This window comes from Emydura macquarii, unplaced genomic scaffold, assembly GCF_026122565.2.
Source record: "Emydura macquarii macquarii isolate MOO-44397 ecotype Brisbane River unplaced genomic scaffold, CSIRO-AGI_Emac_v2 contig_1348, whole genome shotgun sequence".
NCBI classification, from domain to species: Eukaryota; Metazoa; Chordata; order Testudines; family Chelidae; genus Emydura; species Emydura macquarii.
Window position 1 is genome coordinate 12,112,387 of NW_027131485.1, and position 26,151 is coordinate 12,138,537.

Consider the following 26,151-nt stretch of genomic DNA (forward strand, 5'->3'; position numbering starts at 1 on the left):
ATGACTTGGCCCCACGGGCAGGGACTTCTGTGGGGACCACCTGTCAGCGGGATGTGGGGCTGCGGCCTGTATGGAGGCGAAGGAGCAAAAAGGGGCGTCAGACAACCTTTAATATGCTACTAAGGGGCTCCACAGTGTGGTAACCTTCCTGGCCTACAGAGGGGCGCTCAACATAGTGAGGGACTTGTGGCAAGCCCCCTCCTCCGTAGCCTGATGCCTGAATGAGCTGAGAAAAGTATTACACCCAGCCAAGGGGTTTGAATACTGTTCACCACCCTGCCCTGGGTCCCTGATGGTGGTTGCCGCCAGCCACAGGGATGGGCAGGGCAGATGGGCTCTACTCCAAAGAACAAGGGTGACTGCAAGCCAGACTTGTTTGGAGAAAACTTTATTCAGTAGCACTACCAGCAAGTGGAAGGTGAGCCCTCGGGGGACTCAATGAGCCGCTTGGTTGAGGCTCTGCCCGGTAGCAGGTGCTGAACCTGTATGCCATTACAGAAGAGGGTACCATGGGAGCTAGAGCAGCACTTCTGGCACCGTTAGTTGCTGCTGATTCAGTGGGCAGAGCCATACCCCCCCGCCATCGGCATGCCCAGAGGTTAGTGGCTGCAATCCTGGGCTATCCTGAAAAGGTCCAGCAGCCCAGCCGGGGCCTTTCCGTGGATGGGTCAGCCTTCTCTTCGGTTCAGATAGAGGCGAAGCTGCATGATCTCAGGGACTCCTAGACCATGCTCTGTTCCCTGGGCCACCACATGCCACAGTCAGGCAGGTCTCCAGGGACAGCAGCAGCAGAGGTGCCAGCCACAGCCGTCTCGCGACTTACGGGCAATGGAACAGAGTCAGGGGGTCTAGGAGACACCATCCGCCCTGACTGGCTCCTTAGGCCCTCAGTAAGGGTCCTCTCGGCAATAGGTCAATCGGAAAATACCCTTATGCTGGGGAACGCAGGGCAGCGCCCTAGCCTATATGCTCCATCAGGCTTGGGTGAGCCAAAAGGCCTTCAGACAGTTCGGTGAGCTAGGACCCCCGGTGGTCTCCTCCCTCCGGCCCCTCGACGCCTTCCCCTTCCTCCCTTTCAGTGGCAATTCCACATCCAAGAGGTCGAGGCCGTCTCAGCCAGGGAGCAGTGGGAGAAGTCCTGCAGGCAATGGCAGAAGAGGTCCTACTTGAGGTACCTCCTCGTCCCCCGGAAAAAAAAAAAAGAAAAAAATAAGGGGCGGGGGATTTGAGGACGGTGACAGACCTATGTCATCTCACAAATACTGAACAAGGGGCTCAAGTCTCGCATGGTCCCCCCAGCTCCAGCAGTGGAAACGGGAACCCGGTATGCCACCCTGGATGTCAGAGACGCACATCTTCAAAGGTTCCTTCCCTTCATAGGGATTGACTCCCTCCAACGCTTATGGCTTACCCTGTGGTCTGCTACTTGGCCGACGGTGTTTACTGAGGGCCTGGCATGGTAACTGTGTGCTTGACGGTGCATGATCCGCTCAGGCAGGCCCAGGTCCCAAGCCCAAACCAGGGTGAGCCGGTCAGGCGTCTCTTGCAGCTGGCAGATCCTGCTGGTAAATGCACAAATTTCACGTTAACTCAGGTGCAGCCTGATACTTTTGATACTGTCTCTCACAGTATTCTTATCGGCAAATTAAAGAAGTATGGGTTGGATGAATGGACTATAAAATGGATAGAGAACTGGCTAGAGCATAGGGCTCAACGAGTAGTGATCAATGGCTCCATGTCTAGCTGGCAACCGGTCACAAGCGGAGTTCCCCAGGGGTTGGTCCTGGGGCCGGTTTTGTTCAACGTCTTTATTAATGATCTGGAGGATGGGGTAGATTGCACCCTTAGCAAGTTTGCAGATGACACTAAGCTGGGGGGAGTGGTAGATACCCTGGAAGGTAGGAATAGGATACAGAGTGACCTAAACAAACTGGAGGATTGGGCCAAAAGAAATCTAATGAGGTTCAACAAAGAAAAGTGCAGAGTCCTCCACTTAGGAAGGAAGAATCCCATGCACAGCTATAGACTGGGGATCGACGAACTAGGCAGCAGCTCTGCAGAAAAGGACCTGGGGGTAACAGTGGATAAGAAGCTGGATATGAGTCAGCAGTGTGCCCTGGTTGTTAAGAAGGCTAATAGCATATTGGGCTGCATTAGGAGGGGCATTGCCAGTAGGACGCAGGAAGTGATTATTCCCCTCTATTCGGCATTGGTGAGGCCGCATTTAGAATATTGTGTCCAGTTTTGGGCCCCCCACTACAAAAAGGATGTGAACAAGTTGGAGAGAGTCCAGCGGAGGGCAACAAAAATGATTAGGGGGCTGGAGCACAGGACTTATGAGGAGAGGCTGAGGGAACTGGGCTTGTTTAGTCTGCAGAAGAGAAGAATGAGGGGGGATTTGATAGCGGCCTTTAACTACCTGAAAGGGGGTTCCAGGGAGGATTGGGCTAGGCTGTTCTCAGTGGTGGCAGATGACAGAACAAGGAGCAATGGTCTTAAGTTGCAGTGGTGGAGGTCTAGGTTGGACATTAGGAAAAAGTTTTTCACTAGGAGGGTGGTGAAGCACTGGAATGGGTTACCTAGAGAGGTGGTGGAATCTCCATCCTTAGAGGTTTTTAAGCTGAGGCTTGACAAAGCCCTGGTTGGGATGATATAGCTGAAGTTAGTCCTGCTTTGAGCAGGGGGTTGGACTAGATGACCTCCTGAGGTCCCTTCCAACTCTAATATTCTATGATTCTATGAATGCATCGGTGTGACTGGTTGCTTCCTGGACCAGATCTTCTTGCCCCAGCCGTGCTGTGGGACAGAGTCCCTCAGGATGGGCCACATGCATACAGTCCGAGCAGGCAGCTCCTGCACCGGGAGGCTAAGATCCCCCCAACAGCAGCAAGCCCTAGCCTCCCAACACTGGTGAATGACTCCTCGGGATGAAACAGACTCCTTCAGTTACCCTGATAGCGGCCGCCTCGAGCAGCGGCTAATGGGCCGTATCAGCGCTCATCTCAGCTCACAAGGTGTCTGGCCAAGGGAGGAGAGGCATTGGCACACCGATGTGAAGGCCCGCGAAACACTTGCAGGCTTGTGGAATGTCCCTCCACTTTATCAAGGGCAGGGAGCTACAGGTGCTGACAGATAGTATAGCGACCATGTACTACATTGACAGGCAGTGGGAGCCCATTCGTCAGCCTTATGAAGGGAACCTATCGGTCCTTAGGACCTGGCGGTGATCACCTCTTGGGGGTGAGGAATGGTGAGGCGGACTGCCTCAAAGCATCACTCTTCCTCACCACGAGGGATTGCGGCACCCACTAAGGGCGTCTATGACCGTCTGGAGGGGGGTTTTCCCCAAAGGGAATCTGTCTGTATCGTACTGCAGCACGAGGTGTCTGCAGTGCTGCTCTCTCCTTGGCCAAGGGGCGGGGGTGCTCGCCAACACCATTTGTCTGTAGCGGTCAGAGACCTTCTGTGACCAGTCCGTGCCTAGAGTAGCCACCTGAAAATGCCAAGGTCAGGGCAGGCTGTAAAAGGAGAGCAGATTCTCTCAGCACTGGTGGGTGACACTGAAGTCAGACTTCCCAACCAGCCACAAACAGTGCTTCTGATTCCCCACACTGGTTATCAAAAAGCCAAAATAAAAATATACACAGCCCCCTTTACTGCATTTCAGTCTCTGGCTCCCAGTAAGCCACTAGGTCCAGTAAAGAGATCAGTTATTTAAAACTCTATGCTCTTTACCAAAAAGGTTTCTCCTGACCCCAAAGGGTCAGCCACAATATCAGATCAATATAAGTTTGGCTCTTACCCAAAATACCATGCTGCCAGCCAATCCTTTAGTAACTAAAACTAAAGGTTTATTATAAAAAGGAAGAAACGAACTATAAGAGAAATGTTAAAGGATTAAAGCAATCAGATACATACAAATGATTTGAAAGTCCATATATATCAGGTTTCTAGAATAATTGTGGCGTTTGCAGGCTTGTATAGTCCTTCTGGTATACATCCAGTACCTGGATGGGTCTCAGTCCTTTGTTTCACAGCTTCAATTCAGTTCAGTTGTAGATGAGTTGATCCAGAGGTAAGTAGGTGGCTGAAGGTTGGTGATGACTGAAAAACAAAACGGATCTCGGGCAGCTGTCTTTTATGTCCTTTGGTCTTTTTCATGCTGCTTGTGGAATTTTACAAGAATAAAATGGAGTCCAGAGTCACATGAGTAAGTCCTGGTGACTCATCAGGTATATCCCTGGCTTCTCCCCCTGGGCCCATTGTACCTGTGAATTTCCTTAATGGGCCATTAAGCAGACTAGTGCTGCAGCCATCCTGTCTGGGGTGTTGCCCAGACACAGCACAATTTGAAATACAGATATATCAAACATATTCATAACTTCCATTATACATATAACACATGAACATAAACATCATCATCTTACTTAGCACATTATAGCCTTTCTAATAGTACCTGGCATCTCATATGAATTATTATGATTTTGACATACAGATGTCAAATAATATAATAAATGCCCTCCCCCCCCTCAGTCCAGCCAGTGTGACACCTTCATATTCACTTTCCCACCTTTCCCCTCCTTCATACAGTGCTGCTCAAAACAAGGAGGGGCTAAACAGATGCCATCTCGATTGTTCCAGCTGGACCATGCCAGCACGGGTTCAGCATGCTGCTGGATTTCTCGATCACCTGCCTTGGGATCCTCTGAGCCAGCGCAATCCCAGCTCCAAGGATCACGGTCACCTGTGGTGCCCAGACCTGGACCCTCGACACTTCAGGGAGTGATAGATCAGTGTCCGAGAGGCGATGAGCGAGCCGCTCAAAACAAGCGAGCAGCTCAAAACAAGCCCAGTGAGTACCGCTGGGTAGCATGAAGCCCTCCACGCAGGTCGTGTATCGGGTTAAGTAGAAGAGGCTGTTGCCTGCCAGGAGCAGTCCCGAGATACTCTGCCCGGCCTTTCGCCAGTATAGGCAATCTGGGAAATACTTGCCACAGCTAAAGCTCCAGGAACTGACTATGGCCTATCTGAAGGCCCAGCTAGCAGCCTTATCAGCCTTCCATCAACCGCTGGAAGGGGGATTGTGGTCCTCCCGCCAGATGGTGGTTCGGTCCCTGAAGGGGGTGGGAGGCTCTATCTGTAGGCCCACGACCCAGTGCCTCCCTGGGATCTCGACCTGGTCCTTCCCGGACTAATAGCCATTGATGGACCTATCCTCCATGAACTTATCTAATTGTTTTTTTAACCCAGTTATTCTTTTGGCCTATGCAACATTCCCTAGCAACGAGTTCCACAGGTTGACTGTGCGTCATGTGAAGAAGTACTTCCTTATGTTAATTTTAAACCAGCTGCTAATTTCAGTGGGTGACCACTGATTCTTGAGTTATGTAAAGGATTAAATAACTCTTCCCAATTGACTTTCTCCATACCATTCATGATTTTATAGACCTCTATCATATTCTCCTCCCCTTTAGTTGACTTTCCTAAAATGAACAATCACAGTTTTTAAACTCTCCTAATATAAAAGTTGTTTCATACCACTAATCATTTTTGTTTCTGTTTTCTGTGCCTTTTCTAATTCTAATATTTTTTTTTGAGTTGGGGAGTCCAGAACTGCATGCAGTATTCAAGGTGTGGGTGCACCATAAATTTCTTTAGTGGCATTATGATATTTTCACTCAAGTTCACCCATCTTGGTAGTTAGACTTCTAGCATTTGTATAGAAGCATTTATAATATTTGTCACTCTTTAGCTGTCTGTAATTGAATGGGGTTCATTTTCACTGGACTGTTTCTCTTCAGTTCCTATCTGCACTTTATCTCCTTCCATCCTCTCCTTCTTACTAGGATATAGAGAATCCCCATTAATAGATCCTCCCTCAAGGGATGTCTGACTGAACCATGTGTTCCTGTGCAGTTGTCTGCTATCTCCAGACCTTAGTTTTAACAACCCTTCTACAACCTTTTTAATTTTACATGACAGCAATCTGGTTCTGTTTTGGTTTAGGTAGAGCCCATTCTTCCTGTATTGGCTCCTCCTTTCCCAAAAGACTCCCCAGTTCCTAATAAACCTAAACCGTTCCTCCCTACACCGCCGTCTCATCCATGTGTCCATGAAAGTGAAAATGTTCAGAGGTTCATGTTTCAATTAGATGAAAACCTGGTTCTTGCTAGAATAATTGAACTTGCTTCTCAATGAGGGCTATTGCTCTCCCATAACTTCCTCCCTCTGGCTATTTCCAAAATGAGGAGAAGGGAGTGTGAGGCCCCCAGACTTCAGTGTCTGAACCAGCTGTTTCTCCATAAATGGAGAACCCTAGAATAACAAGTCCTTGGGGGAGATTTCTCCCTATGCCCAGGTAAGTGGGAGTGTATTTTCACCAGTTGCCTGAGTAAAAACCTCCTTTGGGGACATATTCTTGTCACTGGCCTCCTCCGCTATAGTAGGTATTTTTAATAATTCACAGTTCCATTACTCTCTCAGTTATTTGCTTCTTCCAGGATAGGAAGAACCAGCTCGGCTCTGAAGAAGGAGCTGGGTGTAACTGGGGATGGCTAGCCAAAAACCAAAACATGGTTTTAATTTTTTATTCTGTTTTTTGTTTTTTAACAAGGTGGCTGCTAGATGAAGCCTATGTATTACAGATGAGCTGAATTAATTATGGATTGTACAATAGTGCAGTGGAAAATGATCGTGTGAGGGAATAAGAATGGGAGGGGGCTGCTTGCATTTGTTGAGAGAATAGCACCTATAGGACTCAATCAGTTCTACAATGCATCTGGAAGCCATTACATGATTTGTCGAGGGCAGATTTTGTTGCAGAGGATGTATATGCACCATTTGGATGCAGTTGTAGACCATTATAGTAGATACAAAATGCATGTTTGCTGTGTGCTGGATTTAAAAACAGTGCTTGCAAGGCTTTAAAGAGAAATATTGGATAAGTGCTGTTCCGTCAGCTGACATAAAAGTCCAAAGCTAAGCGGGTCACCTGATGATTGGAAGTTGATAGATTGTAGAATAATGCATTTATTTGACGCAGTGATAGCAGAGACCTGAAGTATCTGGTGTGTCTAAAATAACGAAATGTTTTCATGGTGGTTTTTGGTTTTTGACAGTGTAGTTAGCAGGCTCAGATAATTGGACTAACAACCATTTATTTTTGCCAATATAAATATGCTATCGTCTTTCCTTCACTATTTGAACCAAAAGCTTCCCTACTAGCTATTCTGCTTTTTTAAAAAATGTAATCCTGGAGAGCGTGTCAGTTAAATTAGATTAGACTAATTCCAGACTGGAGTAAGGAGAGACAGTGTGCTCCAATGACTATATATTTTTTTTTAATTAAAATCAGAAAAAATTTATATAAAAGAACAAGCCAGGATTGGGCCTTCCTTGTCCCCTTTGTCTCGACCCCTAACTAGTCCCAATTTTATTGACATTTTCCTCTTCCTTTTTCATGGAAAAAACCAGCTCTGGGGATCTGATCACAGGAAATAGGCTTCTAAAAATCAGCGCGTTAAATAAAAGATTTTACAAACACTCTCTGTTTCCAGGAAGGCATGTCCATTGAATGGCTTGGTCTTGCCCTTCCAGAGTTCAGTGGGCTGTGTTCTGTGCTCTCTCTCCAGATGGGGTGATGCATAAAGTCCTTTGTTTTTTTCAGAACCAAAATGTCTGTTGTGTGCTTATTTGTCAATAAATACAATGCCCTGTATTGTTACCAGCTTCTTGCATATAGAGTGTCACACAACAGTACACTACACTACACTACACTACACAGCTGGATCTGGAGCCTGTCTACAGCAGTGATGGGAAATGGCGTCATAGGAATGGAGGGGGGTAAAGGGGTGTTGAAATTTACTAGTGGAAACAATATAAATGTTGTTAAAGATCTGGTAACAGACTGAAGGAGGCAGGAATGGGGGTGGGGATGAAGAGGCAAAGTGGAGGCAGGGATAATGGGGAGGAAAAAAGTGGAGTAAAGGGGCCATAAGAATGGGGTTCAAATTTAGAATTAATCATAGGGTAAAGCAAGGCAAAATGTTTCCTCCTTGTATTTGCTGTATGACCCCACTTTTTCAGCCAAAGAAGGCTGGCCATAGCTCCCTATAGCACCAGCTGATGACTAAGCTCTATGAGCACTCTGAGCACAGCTAAGCACACTGGAAAGAGACCAGCTGATTGGGAAGGTGTCGAGACCAGATGTGAAAATGAAGAGACTCCCCTGGCTCAGTGGAAAGCAGTGAATTTCAGATCTATAGATCAGCTGTATCTGGAATGTCCATTTCCTCTCCAAAGCGAAGAGAGTGATGGAGAGTGAGGCAAGAAGTTCATAATGGCCGTGTTCAGATGAACTGTCTGCAGAGCCCAGTACCAAAATCCCAGCTAGTCCTTGTTTCAGAAACTGCTTGTGTAATAACTCTCACTCTGGCACTAGCACCTGGTATGCAGCAGCACAGAATGCTGTCCCGGAGAGAGAGATGGCCAAGGAGAGGGCAGCTCAAGCTTAGGAAGGGGCTTGGAATCCACCCTAAGGGCAGCTGGGAAAAGCTGCTAAAGGAGGAGAAGAATCAGGATGCTGAGCTAGAGAATAAACCGGAGCTTGGGTAGGAGGAGAAGTGATAAAAGAACAGGAAAATAAAAGTAGGGGACTGGGAAGTGAGGAGGAGAAAAGAAGTAAAATAGAAAAGGTTTCAGGTCAGGACAGTCAGAAAAATAGAGCTGACCAGGATGCTATTCAAGAAGGGGGGTAGAGGGAAATAAAATCTAAAGACTTACCAGAGAGAGAGCATCAAGGGAAAAAACTGAAAGGAAATATAATTGGTGAAAAAAGGAATTGATCAAAAAGCTGCATTAGATGCAAATAGATCCTGGAAGCAGTAAATGAGAAGCACACCCACAAAGGACTTAAAGTACATGAACAGAGAGAGTGATTCTCTGAACACCTGTTGATGGAATATAGTTCAAGGGTGCCTAATGGATGAGCAAGCGCCCACTAGGTGAAGACACCCCACTTGTGGATAAACATGATGAAAAGAGGGACAGCCACAGGAACATTGAATCTAAGGAGCTCTTCAAGCTGAAGAAAAGAATAGGACATCAAGAGTGGAGCTGGACTTACAGCCAACGATAGGAAAAGTTGATTCTTCTCTGAAGTGACACAGTATAGTGTAATCTCTTTTGTTCTTCATAACAATGCGTTTGGTACTAACTGTATATTATGTACAAGCTCACAAAGATTGAGTTGTAACCTGTAGTTTATTACTACAAGTAGTAAGTCTTTGGTAATGTTCTATATATTTATACTCTTGGTACAATTCTGGAGTTTTTCCTTATAAAATTTCGTTAATTTAAAATGATCCCTTTTGCTGGGTTTTCCTCTGCCTCTCCTCACAGTTAGCATAGCCTAGTGTAGCCAGGTCACCACAATTGCTCTACTATGTAAGTATTGATGTAAACCTGAGAGTAGACCTCTGTATGGTGCAGAACATAGAAGAAATGTAACAAGGCTGCAGGGATGGCATGACACTCGTTCAGACTGTGCACATCAGAAATGACTGCAATGCTTGTATTTTACTTAGTCTGTATTACTGATTAATATCCTCAGTTTAAGAATCCTCTCTTCCTGCCTTGAAATGGAAACTGAAGTCTCCCTCAGGTGTGCCTTGAAAGGTGGTCAAATTCCATGGCGGTTTCTGTATTCCCCATGGAAATGCACCTTTCTATAGCTGTTTAGTGATGGACAAATGATATCCCTTGTGACTGAGTGAACTGGAGTACACCCAGTATCTCAGAAGAAGAAATCCATTAACTTTTTTATTAAGATCCCCTGAAGAAACTGCTACTTTTATAGTCAGTAGGGCCACCAAAGTGTTAATGAAGAGGAGAGGACATTAGCTAGATTTAGATTTTTAGATTCCCTGTCTCCGGTAGCTATTATTTATATTGTGGTTATGTCCACAATATGCTGGGTGATGTCCAACATAGTTCCTGCCTCAGCTAGCTTGTTAAAATACAGCCACTTTCTGTGAGCTACATCATCCACCTTTTAAAAAAATGAGGAGATATTTGCTGTTAAGTAAATCCATGTTAAAATATTATTAAGGATGCCACAGCAGTTGCTCCATTCAGATAGTACTTTAATGTTGGCTCTTTAATACTTTCAAGATTGAGAAGATATTGAAAGGTTTCAAGGACGGGTGTGTGTTTGGGTATTCATACCTCCCCACAAGGAGGAGTTATTACCTAACACAGAACCTAAAATTCCTTTTCATAATTTAAGAAGCCCTTACAATAGCCATATGAGGAATAAGAGCTTCCATCAACACAATGTGAATGGAGAAGTGTATGGACTCTTTGAAAAAGTGCCAGCCTGGGAAGAATGACATTAAAAATCTGTATAGAGAGAAATGGTGCTGCCCCAGGAAACTGCTTGAGCTGCCAATTCTGGCCCTGCATCAGGAGCTCATGAAGGGATAGAAATAAGATGTAGGTGAAGGCTCAGTCTGCCATAGGAGCAGCACAAAACTTCTCTCCACTCTGCCAGGGAGATGGACCTGGTTTGTGACACTTGCCAGGAAAGGATTCATATTCCCCCTCTAAAATAAGGGACCCACTCTATGTTCCCCAGAGGACAAGGAGCTACGTTGCATACCCAGAGGCAAAAGGTACATCTACATTAATCAGACACCTATGGCTGGCCCAAGCCAGCTGACTCTGGCTTGCGGGGCTTGGGGCTGTTTAATTGTGGTGTAGATGTTTGGGCTCGGACTGCAGTCTGAGCTGGGTGCCCTCCCACCTTGCAGGATCCTAGAGCCCAGGCCCGAACATCTTCACCACAGTCAAACAGCCTCTTAGCCCAAGCCCTGGAAGTCCAAGTCAGCTGGAACAGGCCAGCTGCAGGTTTTTAATTGCAGCGTAGACATACTCAAAGGGGCTGCTTCGAACAGATCTGAAACGGGACTGCTTTTCCTGTCCAAAGTCAGGTGAATTGTGTTGTGATGAAGAGGTACAGGCACTGGCTTGTGTGATGCTCAGGAATCTGATAAACCTTGCTGACATCTGAAAGTGCCCTCACAGCTTAATTCCCACTCCAAGGGTGTGATGGGAGGGGTAGGAGGAAGATGACTTTAGCAGTAGTGTTCCAGATGGGCTGGAGGGGGTAAAAGGAAGAGGAAATAACTTTCAATTCTTCAAGTAGTGTCTCTATGGATGCTCCACTGTCTGTGTGTTTGCACCCCCGCGCAGCTGATCGGAGAACTTTGGTAGCAGTCCGTCCCACCCGCACATGCGCTGCTCCCCGCCTGCCACGAGGCCAGCCAGCATGCGTGGGCATTCCTTCCTTAGTTCCTTCTTGGTTGCCCTGGCTAGAGACAGATGGAGCTAGAGCTGTCAGTTCGCAGATCATTAACTTTCTTTAGTTTTGTTAATTTTAGCTTTCCTTGAAGCTTCCAGGCTTCAGAAAGTGCCTCAATTGCAACGATTCTATCCTAGTGACTGATTGGCACTCGCAGTGCATTCATTGCCTGGGAGAAAAGCACAATCCACAAAGGTGTGTTTGGTGCCAGCAACTAAAACCCAGGTCCAGGAAAGGCAGAGAGTTAAGGTTCAAACTCCTGGTCCTGGAGTCGGCCCTTCAACCCCTGGAGTCCCAAAGAGAACTCTTACTGCAACCTTCTACTTCAAAGGCAGGTGATCCCCAAGAGACGAGCCACTCATTTAAGGCCCCTAAGAAAAGGTCTGAGAGTCCCCGCAGTGAGTCCTGATCAAGCCAGAAATTATCTCCGCCTCCATCGGTATAATCAGTACTAACAGCACTGAAGCTGCATTGGTATCCAGGGCACACATCGTATCAAGCTGACAGAGCATGTCAGTCTGCCCAAAGACCTGATGGTCACAGGCAAAGAAGTACCGATACCATGGAGGCGTGAAAGGCATAGAAGATCCACCCCAGGGAAGGCTATGTCCGCACGGACATCAGCACCAACAGAACATATGGCCAGGTCCGCATCTCTGGTTCCAGCAGTGCAAGCCTCTCTGTAATGATGTTCACCACTGGTACTAGCGCTATTCGCACCTCAGAATTTCCGGTGTGCGACAGATCTCTCTGTGTCCGACACATCAGACTTGCCCCTACTTGGTACCGAGTTCTCCCAGGGCATTGAACTCACTGAAATCTCCCTGCCGTGTACCGCTTTTCTCATCATCAGAGTCAGAAAGTGAGCAAGAGGACTTGGATTCCCACCACTCTTCTTACCCGCCATATGGGATCCAATCTCACTATGGGTACTAGGCATATCGTCCACCCGACCCTCATCTTCCATGGTTGGCCAGCCATGGTACCAGCCATCAGCCTCCTACCCTCAATGGCTGTACTGTGACCTTTGATGGACTCAGAGGCAGCAAGCCTCCCAGGCCCCTAGCATGGCATACCAACAGGCAAGGAAGACACTCCTCAAGCTCATTTCTTGTTGTGTTCACCAGACGAGGCGGTGATGCCTCCTCCATCTCTCCCTCCCCCTCCCCACTGCCATCCATCATTAATGATTTTAAATCATTCCAGGACTTAGCTCAGAGGGTGGCAGAAGCCCTGCAAATATAGTTGCAGGAAGTGACTGAGTCTCACCGCAAATTGGTCAACATTTTATACTTTTCCACCTCTGCCAGAGTGGCCCTCCCTGTTAATGAGGTACTCCTGGACCCCGAAAAGTCATATGGCAAACCCCTGCATCTATCCTGCCAACATGGAAGCAGGTAGACAAAAAGTATTACGTGCTGGTAAAGGGCACAGAATTTCTATTTTCCCACCCATCTCCAAATTCCATCATTATGGATGTGGTTAATTCTAGGGGCCGCCAGCACCAATCTAAATCCGCCACATATGACCAAGACAGGAAACATCTGGACCTGTTTGGCAGGAAGGCATATTCATCAGCCACTCTCCAGTTCTGCATAGCAAATTACCAGACCTTGCTGGCAAAATATGACTACCAGAATTATACGAAACTTGGTCCCTTTATTGAACAGCTCCCGGACCCCCATAAAGACCAATCAAGGACATAATTGAGGGCCAGCTGATGGCTAAAACATCTCTTCAGCCCACACTAGATGCAGCTGACATAGTGGCATGTTCTGTTTCCACAGCCACTGTTATAAGGTGGGCTTCGTGGCTGTATTTGTCTGGCTTCTCTAAAGAGGTCCAAACCACGGTGGAGGACCTTCCTTTTGAAGGGACGAAGTCATTTGCCAAAAAGACTAATGCATCTATTCACATGTTGAAGGATTTGTGGGCAACTCTTCGATCCCTAGGGATAGACGTGCCAGCCTACAAGAGAAAATACAGCCCTCTGCCACCCTTTAAGCCCCAGTTGTCACAATACACATCTCAGAACTCATCACAAAGAGCTTACGAGTTGCAGGAGAAGAAACCGAGGTTCCCTAGGTGAAAGCATTGGGACCTCAACCGAATGCATCTCAGCCCTCCAATTCAAAGTGTCAGTTTTGACTTCAGGGGGGAGGAGGGAGGAGAAAGGGTCAGGGTACCAATAGGACACTTTCCTTGCAACCTATCAGTGGAAGACCTCACCTGTTCTTTTAGAGACTGCCTTCCCAGGTGCTGCAAACAGGGTAATGGATAACCTCTGACAAGAGGATACTGGAGATTATCCAGATTGGATATGCCATCCATTTCTCCTCCCTCCCCCCTCTAAACACCCTTCCCCATCTCTCTTAAGGGACCCTTCTCATGAGAGTCTACCACATCAAGAGGTAAATCAACTCCTCAGCATAGGAGCTATAAAACCTGTGCCAGGACATCTCAGAGGCAAAGGCTTTTACTCTCACTACTTCCTGATACCAAAGAAAAAGGGAGATTGGAGACCCATATTGGATCTCCGAGCACTCAACAGATACATCAAAGCGCAAAAATTCAAGATGGTCATCCTATCAACAATCATTCCAGCATTAGAGGAAGAAGATTGTTTCTTGGCCCTCGACCTTCAAGATGCATACTTCCACATTTTCATCATACCAACTCACAGGCATTACCTCAGAGTCACACTGGGCCAGGACCACTACCAGTATAGGGTACTCCCTTTCGGACTCTCATCGGGCCCCAGGGTATTGTCCAAGGTCCTTTCAGTAATGGCAGTCCACTTACACTCTCAAGGCATCATGATTTATCCTTAACTGAATGATTGCCTTCTCAGTGCAAGGTCCTTAGCAGTGGCCCAGTGAGTCACTGAGGCCACACAGGACCTGTTTCTAAATCTGGGCCTACAGATCAATGAACAAAAATTGACCTTAATACCAGTACAGAGGTTAGAACTCATAGGAGCCGATGATGACTCCATTCAGGCAAAGTTGCTCTTACCACATCACAGATTTCTCAGTTTCGCTTCATTGATAGAGATAATACAATCCAGTCCACAAATTTCGGCTAGACATTGCCTCCAGCTTCTGGGCCATGGCCACGGGCACATTGGTTATTGCTCATGCCAGATTATGCATGAGATGCCTCCAAGCATGGTTCAGTTCTGTTTACAGGCCGAACAGAGACAATATTTACAAACTTCTATTGATGCCCAATGGTTGCACAATACAAGGCAAATGGTCCCCAACTGAGAGATGTCTTCACATCAATCTGCTCATGCTCAGAGCAGTCAGAAACGCACGTGTTCACTTTCTCCTGCTGATCCATTACACACACACAGTGGTCATAACAGACAACATGGCCTGCATGTATTACATACACCGGCAGGGAGGTGCCCGGTCTCATTTCCTGTGCATAGAGGCACTAAAACTATGGAACTGGTGCATCTCTCACCATGTCCTAATATCAGCAGCCTTCATACCAGGAACACACAACACAACGGCTGACAGTCTCAGCCAAAAATTCCCATATGACCATGAATGGGAGATAGAGTTGGTAATATTACATGACATATTCTAACAAAGGGGGACACGGGTAATAGACCTGATTGCCACTTACCGGAACAAGAAATGTCCACAGTACTGCTCCAGAGTGGGGATCAGATGACAGTCCATGGGAAACGCTCTCCACTTTCTTTGGGACAAGGTCCTTCTTTACTCCTTTCCCCATTTCCTCTATTACTGAAGATCCTATTGAAAATAAGAGAGAAAGCAAACATCATACTGATTGCTCTCACCTCGCCCAGACAGAAATGGTATCCTTATCTGTCACAGCTGGCGTTATGTCCACCGATGACTCTTCTGATCACTCCTTACCTCCTGTCACAGAACGAGAGAGACCCTCTCCATCCCAGTTTGCAGATTCTGTGACTCAAATCATGGCTCCTTCATGGTTCCAGCACAGAGAGATATCTTGCTCTGAGGAAGTATAGGAGGGGCTGTTACACAGTAGAAAGGGAGCTACTCGTTGTACTCGCCTTTAGAAATGGAAGAGGTTCCAGATCTGGTACCAGCCCAAGCATGTCACCCCTACTGCAGCCACCCTACCGGTTGTCTTAGACCAGTGGCTCTCAACCTTTCCAGACTACTGTACCTCTTTCAGGATTTGGCTTGCGTACCTCCAAGTTTCATCTCACTTAAAAACTACTTGCTTACAAAATCAGACATAAAAATACAAAAGTGTCTTAGCACACTATTACTGAAAAAATTGCTTTCTTTCTCATTTTCCCCATATAATTATAAAATAAATCAATTGGAATATAAATATTGTACTTACATTTCAGTGTTTAGCAGTGTTTCTCAATTAAATTTGGCCACGGAACCCTTTTGAACTCCACAAATAATTGCGGAACCCCCCAAACTCTTAACTGTCTTCAAATGTTGAAATAAGCAAAGGTCAGCATTTCTCAATTAAATTACACTTACACTGGATACCCTCCGCCGGAAAATCTGGGACATCTTCCCTTTTTCGGCAGTGCAGAGAACAGCTGCTCTCGGCGGCGCGGAGAACAGCTGCTTGCGGAACCCTAACTGTTCCCGTGGAACCCCAGGGTTCCGCGGAACCCCAATTGAGAAACACTGGTGTATAGTATATAGAGTACTATAAACAAGTCATTGTATGAAATTTTAGCTTTTACTGACTTCATTAGTGCTTTTTATGTAGCCTGTTGTAAAACTAGGCAAATATCTAGATGAGTTGATGTACCCACTGGAAGACCTCTGTGTACCCCCAGGTGGTACACATACTCCTGGTTGAGAACCTCTGTCTTAGATTACCTGTTGGCTTTAAAGAAGTCAGGACTCTCTGTTAGTTTGCTGAAGATTCATCTGGCAGCAATTGCAACCTTCCACCAGCAGGTAGAAGACTACTCTCTCTTCTTCCACACGATGATGAAGAGGTTTCTTAAGGGCATAACAACCCTCTTCCTACAACCCAGGCTCCCCACTCCCCCATGGGATCTCAACCTAGTGTTAAAAGGACTGACTAAACTGCCATTTGAACCCATGACCACTTGTTCACTAACTCACCTTTCCATGAGGACAGTGTTCCTCATCACCATCACCTCTGCCAGCAGGACTGGGGAGATAGCAGCTTTGATGGCACATCCCCCTTTTACTGTGTTCTTCCTGGAGAAGGTCACACTTAGACCACATCCAAAGTTCATTCCCAAGGTGACCTCTGCATTTCACATGAATCAGCTTATTCAGCTTTCAGTCTTGTATCCCAAACCTCATGAGGATAATAAAGAAGCCATCCTCCATATGCTCAACATGAGAAGAGCCTTGACCTTCTATTTGGACAGGACAAGGGCTGTCAGGAAATCCCCGAGACTTTTCCTATGTGTTGCAGATAGATCAAAAGACAGTGATCTCAGTTCAGAGACTCTCTAAATGGGTCTCCAGCTATAATAAATTCCCCCCATCTTCAATACACATGCGTTCTGAGAGGTTGGTCTCCTTATCCGTTACCTTCTCCAAGGGTATCCTTATATCAGAAATCTGCAGAGCTGCTACCTGGGCATCTGCGCATACCTTTGCAGAACACTACACCATTCTGGGGGATTCAGCTGCAGACACCAAATTTGGTGCTGCAGTACTATCTGTATCAGATCTGACTCAGAAGTCCCAGCCTTCAATGGTAGGTACTGCTTAGAAGTCACCTACAGTGGAGCACCCTTAGGAACCCTACTTGAAGAAGAAAAGGAAGTTATTCAACTTGTGCAGTAATGATGGTTCTTCAAGATGTGTCCCCCTGTGGGTGGTCCACGACTTGCCATCCTCCCCGCTGCTTTGGAGTTCTAGTAGCTGATTCTGTGGTAGAGAAGGAACTGAGGGGGGAATGCCTACGCACACTGGCTGGCCTCATGGCAGGCAGAGAGAAGCGCTTGTGCAGCGGAACAGACTGCTACCAAAGTTCTCTAATCGGCAGCACGGGAGTGCAGACATACCTACAGTGGGGCACCCATATGGACACACATCTCAAAGAACCATCATTATTGTACAAGGTGAGTAACTTCTTCATTAGTTTGGAACACTGTAAATATGAGCCATACTCTTCATTCAGATACTTAAACATTAATATGATTGGGAGTTGTGTATGGATATGTGTGCAGAATTTGGCTCATGATCTTGGAAATGTACGCTAATGTGTCTGTGCTAAGATTGATCCTGTCTGTATGAACGTCTCAAATGTTTAGACATATAAGCGTTAGGTGCATGGAATCTGGTAGAAAGAAGTGTGTGTTGGTCTGTCCATCTCTACAGATCCCATAGCTGCGTAACACTTCATGCAACTAAAATAAACCTTGGGGTGACAGCTTCATTAACAAAATAAAATATACTAGCTACTTTTTTTGGCAAAAGTTTTCAAGAGGAAGTAGATTTGTGTTAAATGCATATATTTATCCATATTGTGTGGGAGACTGCCATATAATGGCATTACTGTCTGTCTATCCTGTAGTTATGTGAACGGGCCCCTTAATTCTGGGGAATGATTTTTCACATTGGTCTTTGGAGCCCAGTGCGCAAGGGTGATGCTTTTGTGCTAGCAGCTTCACAGGCAGTGGGGGAGGGTTAGTCTGACCCAGCCTGTACCAGAGTAGGTTCTTTTGGCTAAACTATTTTCCTTTGAAGTCGGCATTTATAGTTCCTTGAATTGTCATTGATTTTTCTGTCATTTTCCTTTTTTGTTTTTCCTCCTTGAGGTGAAAGGGCATTTAAGGTTCTGGGAAGGTTATGAAATTAGCTAATTGGTGAACTGTTGCATACTAACAAACTGGTTGGAATTTAGGGTAAAATTCATTTAAGCTTACAGTTTGTAATAGCACTTCAGTAATTACAACTCTCCATTGTACATGACTCTGGCGGGAGTGCTAGCATCTTGACATAATTGTTAGGAAAGATTTCTTATTCTATCTTGTAGGTTTGTTTCCGTTGTTGGCAAAGACAATTTACAATATATGGTACCCACAGTATTCATTTGTTGTACACCTTTCAGTTGTGTCTGACTCTGTTCTCTGAGTAGATTATTGTATAGTTAAAATTAATAACAGATTTTCTTACCAAGATGTGTTTGAGAGAGATCCCCAAATTATATATCCAGCAGCTCCAAAAGGCAGGAAATTCCTGAAGAGATACTGGTTGCGTGCCAGGCAGCAAAAGGCATGTGTGCTTTGGAGCTTGGTAGCAGACAAGGTCAGGAGGATAGAGCCAGACTGGTTTGCACAACTTGTAGAAAAATGAGACTTGTGTGGGCTGAAAAGTTTCATTTGGAAGCTTTTTTTGAAGTTTGGCCCATTTACCATAATGATTAATACAGCAGATTTAGTTTCCTTCAGATGCTCTGTGCTCATTTTGCCTGTTTCTTTCACCAAAACATTGCGGGTTGCTATGAAGTCCTTGAAGTTTTTGTCAGTGAATCAATGTTTTCAGTGTCTACTAGTTAACACTTGGGATCCTGCAATGTTTTGTGAAATGAAAAGATTGTTCATGTGAAATTCAGCCGGAAGGCGGATGCATTCTCCAAACCTCTAAAAATAGGTCACCCCCAAGCCCACAAACAGATCTCACTCAGTGTCTGCTACTTTCGGCATCAGTTGTGCGATGTTTTGTACTTGTTTTTTTGGATGCTGTAACACAAAGAATAAGTTTGCACTAGGAAGTGGGGCTGGATTAGGGCAAGGAGCACCAAACACCACATGCTAGCAAACAAAATTTCAATAATTAAAGCTCGGGTAAGGTTAAAATAGCTCAAGGCAAAAGAAGATCTTGAAAAAATCAAGATAATTCAAGGAGCTAGAAAAGCAGACTTCATTGTCTAGCCAATAGAACCTGCCAGGTGTGAGATGGCTCTGACTAGCCCTCCCCCCTTGCCTGAGAAGTGTCTAGCCCGAGAACCTCAAGGCCAGATTTTTAAAGGCATTTAGGTGCCTGGTGGGATTTTCAGATGGTTCCAGGGTCCTGTCTCCCATTGATTTCAATGGGGGTTAGGAACCTTGGTGTTTCTGAAAATCCCACTGGGTACCTACCCTGTATCTTAAGGTGCTTAAATACCTTTAAAAATCTGATTCTCTGCTCTGTACAATGGATTCCATTACAAATGCCCTATCCCTCTGTTTAGGTTCTTATATGGCCCCCCTTTACTCTAGTCATCTGAGCGCCTCACAATGTCTAATGTATTTATCCTCACAACACCAGGATGCCAGGCAGTACCATTGTCCCCATTTTACTGATGGGGAACTGAAGCTCAGAGGGATTAATGACTTGCACAAGGGCACACATGAAGTCTGTGGCAGAGCCCAGAATTGCAGCCAGGTCTCCAGAATTCCAGGCTAGTGTCCTAACCACTGGGCCGTCTTCCTCAAATATGTCTACATGCTCCTCTCTTCCCCCCCTCCCCCTTTTCCTTGGGCAGGCTAGGCTCAGACAGACTGGGATGTTTCCTAGAAGAGGTTAGGTTTTGGCTGCTACCCTCCTCTCAGTGCTGGGACCCCTTCCTTTGACCACTGATCTATGATAACAACTGTGTGGTGGACTCAGGCACCTACAGTTAGGGAACAGAATGCTACTAGAAGAACACTGAGATAGTAAACATATATTGTATTTTAGAAATTCTCATTTAAATGTGGGATGTAGTCTATAGATCCATTTCCAATAAAGCACTATAATGTTAATGGAATGCAAAGCATTATAATAAAATCTTCAGCCTGTCTTCAGAATTACTAAAAACAAACAAACCCACAAACCCCAATTTGTATTCTGTTCTATCCTGTAGAAGATTTAAAATGCCTTGACGTTCGCAATCAAGTAGACTTACTAGAACTGTTCACTGATTTTATAGATTGAAACTCCAGGTCATATTCTTATATGTGTTCCAGTAAATGTATTCCAAAATACATGCTGTGCTGGATTCTTAAATCTTTGGTCATTGCTTTTAGCTTGAGTACATGAAGAGGACTGTCAAAGTTTAATAGTCCTTTCATAGATTTTAAGACCTGGAGAGACCTTTATGAGCATGAGAGCACAAGCCATAAATTTTCACCGAGAAACTCTTGCATCAGGCCCATAACTTCTGGTATCTTTAAATCGAATGGGTGTTTGGTTTATAAAGTGATGGAGAATCCACCATGTCTCAAGGTAAGTTGTTTCTAGGTAGCTTAATTACCCCCACCATTAAAATTTATACTTGCTTCTAGTCTAAATTAATATGTAGACCAATATCAAGACACCTCTTAATCTTCCCTTAGACATGCAAAATAGATTGAGATTCCTAAGTCTCAATGCAAGGCATGTTTTCCAGACCTCAAATCATTATCTGAATCCTCTCCATATTTTCAACATCTTTTTTCCAGTTTGGACACAGTATCCAGTAATGGTCACATCCATGCCATGTACAGAGGTAATGCTACCTCCTTATTCCTATTCAGTATTCACTTGCTTATAGCAATAATTTTGCATTGTTGGCTCTGGAAGGAGCATTGAAGCCTGACCTTGCAGCAGATTCATAGTTCCTTTCTGATTGCAAGTGGTAGTGCTCCCTGGGAGTCTGTTGTCTTGGCTGCCTCAGTTGTGCTGAGTCACCCAGCTTTCTCTGGGGCTGTCCAAGAAAGTCTGGGCCAAAATCTGACTACTGTACTTTGGTCAAATTAATCTTTCTGTAGTTACTCTTTCTTGTTGGTACTTGCACAGGAAACAGAATGTTAGTTGCTTAATTGGTCTTAGGGTTTGTGGCATTGTGCTGAGGCCTCCAAAGCTCATGTTTGTCTGATCCACTGAGATTTATTTTACCCCTCAAAGTTAAGGGTGATCCAGCCCTATTTTGTTAGCTCTGTTAAAAAGTGTATGTAGTTTTCTCCTTTTTGCTGAAAGGACCTGGATTGCTGTAGGTGCTAGTGTTGCTGATCACAGCATTGGGAAGGCAGGGGAAATGCATTTCCTTGCTGGAATGCTTTTTGGAGCTGTGGGAGTTCTTTGCCTGCTCTCACACTAGTAATAGGGACAAGCTCATTTTAGGGGGTCAGCTTCTCTGCACAAAAGCTTAGTTTGTTGCAACCTGGGGTGTGAATCTACCTCGCACTAGCCTGCCATGTACTAAATATCTATATGGACCCTGCTGCTACATACTAGAAGTTCCCTAGAACGCTTTGATCTACATCTGTTTCAAAGAGGGGTAGATCAAAGTGCATTAGGGAATTTTTAGAGCACAGCAGCAGGGTCCACATAGACACTTAAGCCTTGTCTACACAGTGCACTAGTCTGCAACAGAGGGGTACATTTCTAATGCTCACCAGTGTGTTGCTAACTGAAAGTTCTTCAAGGTATTGTTCATGTGGGTGCTCCACAATAGGATGTGCCCACACCCTTGTGCTCTCAGAGATTTTAGTCAGCAGAGCCTGCGAGTCCATGTCTATGCACCATATAGCTTTGTGCTCCCATGCAACAGGGGAGGGGCAGACCTGCCACTGTTCCAGTTCCTTCTCAGCCACCCTTGGCTCGAGTTGGAGCATTAGTGTCCACTACTAGTTTCAGCTTCCTCTGAGTATTTTATCTTAATTCTCTTGTTTTATTTTGTTAAATTTTATTTACTTTATCACAGGTTTGTGTAGGTTTTGACAGGGTTCCCTCTCACAACCCACACCTTTTCGGGAGACAAAGGGTGACCAGGGCGTTCTATCCTGAGCCATTGTTGTCCGTGGCTTCCATGCTCAGGTTTTGCCAAAGGCCCTGAGTTTCAAATCCTGCCAGACCTGCCACAGGTCTTTCCTCCTCAGCAATAAGCATTCTTGCTGCCTCCACTATGTCAGAGTCCTATGTCCCATCAACATGCATGGGCTGCACTGGATTTAAAGGCAGATCTCAAAAATTTGGGGAGGATAGATTGAAGCTCCTCCTGATAGAGTGCTCCATGAAGCCCATGGGGTTTGACTCTTTCCCCACCCCCATACATTGACCTCAGTGTCTCAGGCTGCACTTCCAGAGACCATGGGGCAGCTTTGAAAATGAAGCATTGAAAAAGGGGGGGAAAAAAAATTCCACAGAGAGGGACTCCAAAAGAAGGAGGAAGTCACCTCTTAGTACTGCAAACAAGGAGACCTTGCATTTGAACATCGGTACTGCTGAGGGATCTGCGATCCCCGGTACCGATATACTCAGACCCACCGAGAAGACTTCTCACACAGAGAAGTCTTCTAATAAGCTGCATGGAGAGGCACCACTGTCCATTCTGGAAGCAGGAACCTCTAGACATAGAGATTCATCCTGGAACAAAGATTAAGAAGCCCTCTTCCAAGGCTCTGGTATCTCTCCTTTCAGGTCATGGCCAAAAGGAGTGCACAGACAGTCCATTGGCACTGTCTCTGGTACCGTCTTCCTGGGGGGACATACCCATGGAGTGCACAGACTGTACCACAGCACTATCCCCAGTGCTGTCTCTGGCTTCTGCTGAGCATTCTCCTAGCTCTCCGATACTGTCCAGTTTCCTGTCTTACAAAGAGAGACCTTCTGGGTTACAGAGGAGTTGGAGTCAGCCCTCTTAAGGGGTGCTAAGAGAGACTCTTCCCTGGTACTGCTGCATCCTTTGGAGCCGGAGCCCATTCCTTTTGTACTGCATCTAATCAGAGCTGACCAGCACCACAGGGAAGGTGACTCTTGAATACTCATAACATATTGCTCACAGAACTGCAGCAGTGGATTAGTTACAGAAAGTACTTGGCAATGTACACTGGGGCAGTGGGGGAAGCAGAATGCAGAATAAAATCATGCTACCTGTCAACGATGCCCTACTGTCATTGTGTGGCAGATGCCTGCCACTATCTTGCCCAGTTTCAAGAGGGTGTATAAAAAAAATTATATTCTGTCCAACAGACTGGAATATGTTTTTACACACCTCCAACTCCTTGGTGATGGATGCTGTTAATGAGAGAACTTGATAAGCTCACTTTAAATTGACTCCCTCTAATAAGGAGCTTAAATGGCAGGACCTGTTGGCTAAAAGAGCTACTTCTCAGCTACTCTACAGTTTAGGGTTGCAAACTGTCAAGTCTTGATGGCAAAGTATGACTACACAAACTGTGCCAGATTTTCACAGTTGATTGACCATCTGCCACAACACTGAAAGAAACCGTTTCAGGCCCTCATTTCAGAGGGTCAGACCATTATGAAGGCTTCTCTTCAGGCCTCCCTCAATGCAGTGAACACAGCCTTACATGCAATGGCAACTGCTGTCATCATGTATAGAACCTCCTGGCTACAAGCTTCTGGCATTCCCCCTTTTGAGGGGCCTAAGATTTTCAGCAGTGACATCGATAGCTCATTATACTCCCTGAAAGATTCAAGGGAAACTCTGCAATCCCACAGGATATACATGCCTGCAATGAAGAGACTGCATTTAATGAATTGCAGACAGCTTAGCATTCCAGGCCAATTCAATACCAGGCCTATATGAGGCCCCCCCCCAGAGCCAACCAGAAAGAAGTCCAGATCTCATAAGAAAGGGCCTTCCTTAACTGTGACATACCAGCCCGTGACTTCATCCAAACAGCCATTCTGACAGCTTGATCAAAGTTCATCTATCACCCCTTTCTCTGGACTTCATGCTTCTCAAAACTGCTCTCCACCCACCTCTCAGATATTGTCTCTCCCATTTTCTACCTGCCTGGGAGAACATTACATTAGAAAAGTGGATCTGACCAGTGGTTTCAACCAGATATTCCATACAATTCCATCCCTCATTCCTGTCCCCTCTCCCTATCCTTCTTCAGGGACTCTTTTCACAAGAGTCTCCTAAGGCAGGAGATTCAATACCTCTTGCTGCTTGGGGTGAATGAACCAGTTCTACAAGAATTCACCAGAAGAGAATTCTACTGCAGGTATCTCCTGGTTCCCAAGAGGAAAGGAGGATGGAGACTGATCCTGTACCTGAAGACTCTGAACACCTTTATCCTTTCACATCACTTCAAGATGGTAACACTAGCACCAATAACTCCATCTTTAGATCCCAGGGACAGGTTCATCGCCCTCAGCCTCCAGAATGCATAATTTCATATAGTTAAGCATGCTTCTCGTAGATGCTTCCTGACTTTCATCGTCAGCACAGAGCCATTACCTATACCATATCCTTCCCTTTTGGTTTTTCAACTGCCCCAAGAATCTTTACAAAGCTCCTCTCTGTCATCACAGCTCACCTGTGTCAACTTAGGAACTCAGTCTTTCAGAATATTTACCAGTCCTGCGGGAGCCTTCTGGAAGTGGATCTCTTTGCAACATCATCCAATACAAAGTGCCAACACCTCTCCTTGAGAAGAGAGTATGGTTGCTGCTCCATAGGGGATGCTCTCCTAGTGTCTTGGTCTCACATCCTCTTGTATGCCTACTCTATATTGATCCTCAAGGCTCTGAGCAAATTGAAAAAAGAGTGGGCATTAGCTATACTGATAGCACTGTTGTGGCTGAAACAAGTGTGACTCCTGGATCTGCTTTGCCTCTCCCTGCTAATGCCTCTTCGCCTTCTCACAGTGGATCTCCTGACACCGGACTTGGGCACCATTACCCATCCCAATCTCTCATCTCTGCACATCAAGGCCTGGCTTTTCGATGGTTCTTGAGCAAAGAATTGGGCTGCTTTCCTGAGTTCAGTCTGTACTTCTGAACAGCAGGAAATCGGCCATGAGAAAACCTACCTGCAGAAGTGAAGGTGCTTCCAAGTCTGGTGTACTCAATGATCTGTATCTGCCTCTGAATCTCTCCTCATGGATGTTTTTGATTTAAAAACACATCACTGAGCTCCATTAGGACTCATCAGGCAGCAGTTACAGCCTTTCTTCCACCAGTGGAAGGATTTATGGTCTTTGCGTACCCTACCACAGCCAGGTTCCTCAAGGGTTTGTTGTATCAGTTTCCTCACATCAAGGATCCCATGCCACCCTGGGATCTTCATCTGGTTCTCAGTGCTTTAAAGAACCCTCTGTCTGAACCCATGTGTAACTGTTTACTCCTCCACCTGTTCTTCAGGACCTTATTCTAGTTAGCCATAGCCTCAGCCACAATGGTAGGAGAGCAAGGGGCGCTCATGGCAGACGCTCCTTACACTACCTTTTACCATGATAAGGTGACCTTATGCCCCCACCCTCATTTCCAGCCTCAGGTCGCTTCAGAATTCCATATCAGTTAAGGTATTAGTCCCCCAATATTTTACCCCAAACTTACCCCCCTCCTGACTCTGGGTGTGAGAAGAACCCTTGTCTTCCACCTCAACAGAATAAGACCTTTCAGGGCTTCCCCTGGGCTTTTTATTGCCTTTGCCAAGAGAATAAAGGGGTAGCCAGTTTCCACTCAGACTACTGAAGTGGGTTGCTGGGTGCAAGCTAGCTTGTTACAAAGCTGCTGGAGTGCATCCGTCACCTAGAGTGACTGCTTATTCCAGCAGGTCTCGTTCCACCTCTATAGCCCTTAGGGTCATCCTCATTGTGGACATCTGCAGAGCAACAACCTGGTCCTACAACCACATGTTCGCCAGGCACTATGCTACCTACCTGCTTCCAGATATCGCCTTTGGTCATTCTGTCCTCAGCCTCAGCTCCTGCCTCCATGTTGTGTTACTGCTTGGGAGTGGAGCACCCAGAGGGACAATAACTTGAAGTTACTTACCTGTACAGTAACTTGAGTACTTTGAAATGTATTCTCCCTAAGGAAGTTTCACCTCCCACCCTCCTTCCCCTCTGC

At 45.9% G+C, this 26,151-nt stretch overlaps 1 protein-coding gene across 5 annotated transcripts in view; it reads left to right on the forward strand.

Annotated features, from left to right (window-relative positions):
* The window catches only part of NPRL3 (NPR3 like, GATOR1 complex subunit), a 103,707-nt gene that overhangs the window by 60,780 nt on the left and 16,776 nt on the right, over positions 1-26,151 (forward strand). The gene's annotated exons all lie outside the window — the stretch shown is intronic.